This window comes from Alligator sinensis, unplaced genomic scaffold, assembly GCF_000455745.1.
Source record: "Alligator sinensis unplaced genomic scaffold, ASM45574v1 scaffold1242_1, whole genome shotgun sequence".
Taxonomy (NCBI): Eukaryota; Metazoa; Chordata; order Crocodylia; family Alligatoridae; genus Alligator; species Alligator sinensis.
The window spans coordinates 238,835-247,658 of NW_005842833.1; the positions used below are offsets into that span (position 1 = coordinate 238,835).

At 49.4% G+C, this 8,824-nt stretch overlaps 1 protein-coding gene across 1 annotated transcript in view; it reads right to left on the reverse strand.

Annotated features, from left to right (window-relative positions):
- Positions 1-8,356, reverse strand: part of CORO2B (coronin 2B) — a 112,440-nt gene extending 104,084 nt beyond the window's left edge. Inside the window, 1 exon segment of the mRNA XM_025191583.1 lies at positions 8,299-8,356. The gene's annotated coding sequence lies outside the window, so the exon portion shown is untranslated.
- Between the last annotated feature and the right edge of the window lie 468 nt (positions 8,357-8,824).

Here is an 8,824-nt window from a genome sequence, read left to right on the forward strand (position 1 = left end):
CGAAGACCGCTTTCCTGCGGCTCTATCTCACTCCCAGATTGCTGCCTGCTGTCAAGCCTCACGCTCAGTTTTCAGGACTGGCCAGGTTCAATCTTCTCCTGGAGGAACCACGAGGAGCTTGCACTCAGGAGGCTGCACAGTCATTATTATCTAGGCCGTTAAGACCCACGGCTTTCTGCCTGGGTGGCACAGGCTCCCGCTAACCCAGCCCAGGCATGCTGGGTGCCTTATGTCAGCTCCGATATTGGTGTGCGCTGTGCAGGAGTCTGCAGCTATTGCAGAGATCGTCTGTGAGAGAGGGTGATGGCACTTGTCACTTGAAAAACACCGTTCAGCATCAGTGCTGGACTTCTTCTCTCATGTGCTGCATTAGAGAAAGGCAGCACCTCCCAGGGTTTGCATACAGCGCACTTTGGTGGGAGGATGGATTGCTAAACGGGACTTCAAAACAAAATAAGCATTTTGTCAAAAGGCAATTTTTTTCAATTTGCAAAGTCAGGTCTACCCTTGAGTTCCTACTTCCCGTCTAGTGCAGCGTCTGTAACGGTGCTTCTGCTGGAATCTGCAAAAAAACACCGATATACAGCAAATCCAATACTGGCGTGGCCAGGACAGGTCTTGCCGAAAAGAAAACCTAACAACAGCTACTGTGTGGAGTTAATGAAAATAGTGATGCAGGTTCAAAAGCCGTGGTTAGACCAGGCTCTGATGGCTTGTCCTAAGCCACCACAAGTCCTCCTCCTTCATATCCCCTGTTCAGTATAGGTTGCAAGGGATCTAATTCTTTAATGCTGCATGGAAAAAATATCAGGCTCTGTATCCTGCTTAAAAAAATAAACCACAGGGAAAGGACAGGAGCAAGAGGCAGGATGTGATGCTAAGCTTGATATTGAAATTGTGGACTCCTAAATATCTTCTAAGCCAGGGGGGCTGAACTCATCCAGCTCTCCAAGTGTTTTGTGCTGGTGGAGCAGGCCACCCCTGCTCTAAGCATCTCGCTAGACTCCACCATAGCCACACACCCATTTCATTTGCTTCCCATCCCAGTTGAGCAAAATACCATCTTCGGTATGCAACATCTCCCCTTTTTCAGCTCGCAGGGAAAAGAACTGAGTCTCCAGATCACGGTTGGGCCCCACGTGTCTGGTTAGCACCCGTGTGCTGACCCACAGCCCACCCCCTCCTCCATTGTGTGAGGTGTGTGGTTTGATCAGCCTTGGATGTTTTCCCTGCCCTTCCTGGTTATTCATGCTGGGCTGGGACCAGAAGGAAAGCAGCCTTTCCCCCTTCAAAATGTTTTTGTTCTGACCTGTTTGACAATGGCCCCTAACCAACTTCCTTTAGGAAGAGTTTAGGAGGAGCAATAAGTAAAACTGGGTAAATGAAGAGAGCAGCATGGGGAAGAGCAGAAGGCATTGGCAGCTTAGCATCCCAATCCCGCATCAGAAACACCCAACTAGAGCCAAGAAAGAATGGGAGAAGACAGCAAGGATTTAAAAGCCTTTCCCCTAGTTCACATCCAATGTTAAAGGTACCCGCATAGGAGCCCTTTTGCACCCTCTCTCCTCTACCACATCCAACGTCCACTGGGTTCACCCCCGAGAGCTGTACACACATGGGCAAGACCAATGTTACATGCAAAGGACATGTTTCCTCCTGGCATGTCCAAGCCTGAGTCAAACCCCGCTCTCCAGCAACTGCGTGATGTGGCCCTGAGTCAACAAGTTGTGTCGGTCACAGCTTCTCTGTTACGGCCACTGCTGATGGCTTAGGATGTTACAACGGGCACAGATGGTCCCTTTATTGTGCGCTGGTCCTTGTAGGTTAAATTACAAGGCTGGCAGGTTTTTGCTTCTTGGAAGAAGAATCAGCACAGCTTGAGGCATTTAGCACAGCAGCATTTCCCCTGCAGCAGTCCTAGGGGAGGGAGGTGAGGGGCAGAACCCTTTCCTTGCATTTTCCTTAAAGGATGTTCTCAGGCTGCCGAACAAACCTCCCCTCCCTCAGTACATATTTTAGTGCAAGAAAAACCAGCACTGAAGTTCCTCCCATTCTCTATATTCCATCCCAATATTTTGATGCTCTTCAATAGCAGCTGAGCTCAGACGCCAAGAGACGGCTTTGGTGCGAGTGTAAAGCAGTGGTTTTCAATCTGCAGTCTGCAGACCTCTGGGGCTCCACAGACTCTGTTTAAGGGGTCCACGGAAGATGACTTGGGTCAACCAAAAGTATGAGAAGACCCACTTACAAATCAAAGGGGTTTTTGCACCTCCATTTGCAATTTTTTAGGGGTCCACAGATGAAAAAATTCTAAATTAACTTTTCTGGCATACTCACCACCATCGGCAACTCATTGTAGAGGGTCACAGCCTTCTTCCCAGTTTACACCCACACGTGAGACTTTGTGCTATGAAACAGGACAATGCACCTAGCCCCTCCTAAATCAAATATAGCCATATCTGCAATACGGCCATGATATGGCCCCCGAAATAGGATCATATCTGTAGTGGAAGAGGACAAAAAGCAACCCACGCCCCTTTTTCCATGATGGGGAGATGTGAGGAGGGGAGAGGTTTTCAGGTGTAAATTAGTGACAGGGTCAGCTCTGCTAGATTTTGGGAGAGCAGGTTGAGGTGAGGACTGGGGGAAGGGAATCGAGAAAGAGGGAGGGACAGAAAATTTGAACGTAAAAGTCCTTCCGGAGCCCCGGATTTGATCGAATGCAATCTTCAAAGTTGATTCAGAATAATCGAAACGACAGCTTGCAAACTGGAATCCCTCCCCATTTTTAAGGTTTCTTTGCATTTTTTAATATTTTTCAGAGCAAAGGTTTCAGTTGCTCAGAAATGACCGGCAAGCACTGATTTGGTGAAACTGGAAACTTTCCATGAGGATATATCAACTGGTACAAATTTCCAAGTAACAGGTTTCCCTGGCTCTCTGGGCTTCCAGGCTGCTGGCTTCTTCACTGCTACCAGACTGCGGTACGACCAAACCGGGGTACGCTGTACATTAGCCCTAACCTAGAGGCCACCTCAAGCCCACGTCCACTGACTGTCTACATTGCAAATTCCCAGCCCAACCCCTGGTGCTAGGGCAGCTCAATCCCAGAAGCTCTGCTGATGTTCAGGGTCTGATATACAGCTTCCTCTTTGCCATCCCCGTCTGCAGCGTGTTTGAGACTCACCCAAGCCCAGCAAACTACACCAAAGAAGTTATTGCTTGCAAACTACAAGCAAACAAGTCCACCAGCATCTATCCCACAATCCTTTGTACCTCGCTTCCAGTCCTTCTGCACCCTGCTTGCCATCTCTACTGCCCATATATAAAGCCCACTTCATAAAACAGCGACGAATAGTGCTGTTTCCTAGATGGGCTCTCCTCAAGGACCAGGAGGCAAACAGTGAACTGCTTTGCTGTGGGGGCCACCGAGCGAGACCGAGATGGGGAGGGGCAACGCATGAAACAGGGACTCTTCAGAAGCGGGTTTCATTTCAGAAACACCATAATTTTGGGTGCATCTGGGGTTTCCAGAATTAAGCACTGCAGATTTGCGGGGGGAGGGTGGTGGAAGGAGGCATTCTCAAGGCCTGTCCCAGTTCAGAGCAAACGTTTTCCCAAAAACTCGAAATAGGATGGACTCAGCCAGCTCCAGGTAACCTTGCAAGGTTCATGCAACATGAAGATGAACAGTCATACGCTCTGAATACAAGGAAAGCCACAAGCCACTAACATTAACTTGCCCATAAGGCAACTATAGGATATGCTAGCTTCCCAAGCTTCATCCGAACAGATTTAGCCGTCTTGCGATAAATTGTGACCTAAAGAGTTACAGGCCCTGGGATGTGGGCAAGTGAGTGGAGACTGTCACTACTGCTCTGCCTCAACATTTGCATGAAAAAGGAAAATCTAGAAGCTGAAAAACAGGAAGTTTTCCTCTTGAGTTACATCACAAAGGAATAACAGTTTACCGGCCCATTGCAATTTGGAGCCCAGACAAACAAACATCCCCTTACATTGTCCGCTACAAAAGACACTGGAAGCAAAAGGGGAACATATGCTTCAGATTCAGGCTAAGGAACAAGCAGAGAGGGGGCAGTTCGATTTTTACCGCTTCAAATTGAATTCACGTATAGTTTAAAGGAAGGTTTTGCCACTTATATGACTTGTATCGGTTTCCTGTTGCTGCGTCTGCCAAAACCTTAATTCCCGACTCCCCCATGTCCTTGTGTTGAAATCCAAGCAGATGATGCTGCATGAACAAGGGGGTTTTTTGGCTTTTAATACACTTATGCAAATTGAGCAGAATAATTCCATTTGCCAGAGCTTTGTAACGAGAAGACCTGCAGCTACAAACCTCTTCCAGACAAAATAAGCGAAGCGCCACAAACACAGAAGATTATCCAGGCTTGCGGCTTTGAGAAAAAGGGGCAATGATTGGATGAAATGCTACCTGCAGCCACTTGCTTTAACACGCGTGGTAGTTTTGTACCTTCAAGCGGGGTTTAAATGCATTTTCGAACGGGCTTAAGATGTCTGAACTAGAGTAGGGCCTCCAAGAGACCATTAGGAAGAGACTTTATTTTTATCCTGCCCGTTAGTTAAGGATTCAAAGTCAAATCAGGTATTTAGCATGTGACTACAGATGTTCATCAGGCCAGTAAGAGATCCTTTCCAAGGTGGGGGTCTACAGAAACCTCAGCTGGAGCAGACAGGCTGGCAGAGAGATCTCCATCAACCCTATGCCTTTTAAAGACAAGTTCAGCCAAATTCCTACCGACCCAGGCAGTCGATGGCAGGAGCAGGGACAGACAATTGCAGCAAAGGCAAGTCAGGCTCCCTGATTCCTGACCTACTGAAACCATTCCCAGTAAGTGCCACCCTGTACCGCTCGTCGCCGCATCGTGCCCGCTTAGGTTTTTTGATCGCAGGCCTCTGCGGCTGGACTTCTGCTCTTTGTTGAGCTTGATTGACTTGCAATTAAGCCTGGGGTCCATGTGTGGAACTGAAAAATATGAGTCAGTCTTCTAATCAAAGGCAGTTTTTCATCCCCCCCCTCCTAGTTAGTTGGAAGACGTAACTTCTGGAGGAGAAGGATGACAGCAGCTGTCGCTAGCAAGCCACAAGCCGTAAAAAAGAATAATAATAAAGCTTACAGAATTTGACTTTTTACCCACAAGAACATCTGTTTGTGAAAGCAACTCTCCAAGGTATTCGCAACCCAGAGTCATCAACTTCCATGGCTACAAGCATTTGGGCTAACCAGAAATGTACCTAGCCCCCCAAGTTACCTAGACTCCAGCTAGAGAGATCTGTTGAGAAGAACAGTGTCAGCATCCCCGCGCTGTCTAAATGAGCCGGTCTTTTTTTGGCCGACAGCTCCAAAAGGTGTGGCTTCTTGAGCACCCAGCAGAGATGAAGTCCAGGGAAGTGTCTGGATTTCTTATGTCGGGGACAAGGGGAAACTGCAACATCCGAGCTGCTTCTGCACCTGCTTCTAGTAAAAATAACAAGGATAACCACGGAGGTTGTTCTGCTATGTGCATCATTGCTACCTCTGCACCCATCGGGTCTGGTAGCCCTGGAGAAATTCTGCTGTGAACTGATCTAGATTTCTGTCCTGCACCCCGAACCAGCAACCTGTCTTACTTTAGTGGCAGTTCAATGCAAGTTCAACCACTAAAAAAGCCCCAGTTAATGCAACCTTCACTCCTTCACCTTCACGCCAGAGCAGGCTTCCTGCCAGGTACTGCAAAAAACCTGGTGTTTTAAAGCCGCGAGCTTCCTTTAGACTTATTCCAGGGGAGAAGGCATTTCCCCGCTTGCATAGCACGCACTCATCAACCTCAGCATTGTCTTCTGGCTCTTGCCCTGCAAATCATGTTGTCAGCACTTGGAGATCCACTCCTGCAATCCAGCTGGTTTAAAAGGAAAAGATTTCTAAGCCCTCACCACTGAGCAGTGTTTCCATGCTATTCCCCATCCACTCTTCAGCTACTGGTGTCCATCAAGGAATGAGAAATGGCAGGATTAAATCTCTCTCAATGACTGCTGCTAAACAACTTGGCCATGAGGGAGAACGCTCCTGTTTACACACGTACCGACGTCGGAAAGGGAAGAGCAGCAAGAGCTAACCAATGAAGGCACCAGGCAGTTTTTAAAGAATTCGCCCCCTCCGGGAGCAGCGTGACGGGCTTGGCGCCACATTATTCCTGGGCCCCTTCTTCCTAACTTTTATGAATATTCGGAGTAACCTTCCAGTCGTGGTGCAGAGTGAATCAGGAGAGAACCGACTGTGCCTTATTGCACGTGGAAAATTTGTAAACACTTCTCTCGCACGTCCATCTGAGGTCTTGCACAAGCACTCGATCCTCGCCGCGGCGCCGCGAAATGGGAGAGTAACAATATCTGGCCTGAGAAGCCAGTAAACAGGCCGCACAATGAACGGGGCCCGGGCTCCAAGCGCCGTGCTAATCGTGCGGCCACATTCATCCCATCACTGACTCATGCAACTTCCGCTTATCACAAAGGTATTAAGATAGAGAACAGAGGCTCGATAGCCAGAGGTAAACAATTAAGCATTCATTAGGTGAACACGAGACGGAGCCTCAAAGCGCTTGCTTGAGACTCTGGACGGTGCCTCTTCCAGCCAGGGTCCCCTCTATTAGCCAGCTGCCCCGTAGCTACGTTGGCCTCCATGCTTCGGCTCTTCCTCCGAAAAGGAAAAATCTGCGGAGAAGCCTTGAGCGTCGCCAATGTGTCCGTGCTGCCTTTCTACTACCCAAAGGCCAGTGGCTCACACACCAGTGTGGTGTGTGCCCTGCCATGGTTCAGGCACACCAGTTTCTGTAGCCAAGGGAGAGGTGGGGCTCGTGTCACATCCATCTGCCTTCCCCACCCCAGCCTGAATAACTATGCATAGCTGAGAGCCTTTGGCACGAGCCCAGAGCAGGACTCAAACTCCCACCACTAGAGCTGTAGCAAGATGCTCTCAGGCCCATGCCTTTCTGCTACAGACTCTAATAATAGTGCACTATCAAGCCCTTTGGACCAAAAAGCCCTTTGGCCTTTTGTAAAGTGACTTGGAAGGAAAGCACGCCCTAAAATACCTAATCGCGTTCAGCCTGACCATTCTGCTCCTGGGGAAACGGTCAGGCACATCATGCACTCACAGTGAGGAGGGGGTCTTAAAGGCAGATGTGCTCGGACTTGCTTTGAGCATTGCAGCAGACAGAGAAGGCTATCCCAAACTAGAGCTGCTGATCTGTGCTAATGCTCCACAATAGAGACCTATTTCCTCATAAACTACTCGGTGTAAGAGACTGCAAAACATGAATGCACCTTCCATGGATATGTATATGGCATCCGTTCATCAGCGAGTGATGTGGATAACCAGTGTACAGGTAGGATTTGTGTCAGGCAAAGGACATCAGAAGCCCTCGCGCGAGGGTGGTTTCTTCACCTGCTCACCCTTTATTTTCAGCCCACCTCTGGGAGTTGCAAGCATGGTCTCACTTTGTCACCGTCCCTTTTACGCTCAGATGTGGCGCTCACTGAGGACAGATGCTGTCCCAACCCAACAGCATGAAGTGTTTTGCCAGTGGCACGTGGCTGTTGTGACCCCCAGTGACTCTGGAATAACTTTGGGAAGGATGGTCGGCAGCTGGGGAGATAGATATGCGATTCTAGCCTTTTAAAACCTACCAACAGGTTGAACAAGAAAATTAGGTTAGGATGCATGTTGTCCTCAGTCTCGTTGACCGTGAGACAGCGTTCTGGGTGTGCGAGGCATCTATTCCAGCTCTGCCTCAGTCTTAGCACGGCCACGGCTACCAGACCGTGTGAGCACCAGAGCAGCATATCCACAGTGCGTGATCACAAGGTGGGAAGCTTTACCTCCCTGGGAATACATTACTTATAAGATGCATGAGCTGGAGCACAGTTTGTAGCATTTGGGATTTGGCAGCCCCTCTGCGTGGCATGCGCCAGCTCAGGGAGGCGACAGGCAGCACAGCAACAGATAGGACAGGGAGCGGAAAGCAGAGCAGCAGACCAGCCAGGGGAAAGAGATGGGAGTGGTACTCTGGGAGGGAGGCAGGGCTAATTTGTGTCACATCTGCCCAAAAGTTGGCCCTGCATTGTGTTAGGGTGTTGCATGAGTGAGCCTTGCTTGATACTCAGTTCAGACTGGCAGCATCAGGGCAATCCCCCGATCTATACAGTCTATACTGCCTCCGTTGAGGCCACAATCCCATCAGCCGCTGCTCTATTGTGGGTACCAGAAAATATTGCACTTACCCCTCTGGCTCCCCACTCCAGATCCAGAACCAGCAAAGCAGATGCAGGGCTGGTGTCTCGCTCCAAACTCACCTCTCTCTTTTCAGTGCATTTTGGGGCTGAAACACCGTGTTTGGCCTGTTGTCTCGTTTGTATTGCATCCCACGGCCTTCGAGGAGGGCCGGGGCCGGGGGAAGCGGAGCGAGAGAGGATTGACTAGCCGTCTCAGCAACTCCTGTTCCAACATGCTGCCCTCTTCCCTCCGCCAGCGCTGTTCCCTGGGAAGCGCCTGCCCCAAGACTATCACAATGATGATCGAGGTCCTGTCGAGAAAATGCTAAGCAACTATTGACCATTTCTGCGGTTGATTGAGAGCTACATTGAGGAAGCTTTCTAATGGCTTTCTGATGAACAAAGGAGCAAAAGATTTCTCGGAGCCAAGCATTCTCCTGGTAGGTTTCCAGTAAGTGAAAGATCCAATTCACAGATTTGTGGGGGGGCTGCAGCAAGCAGCTGGCTCCGTCACGTAGATCCTGCCGGCTGCCAG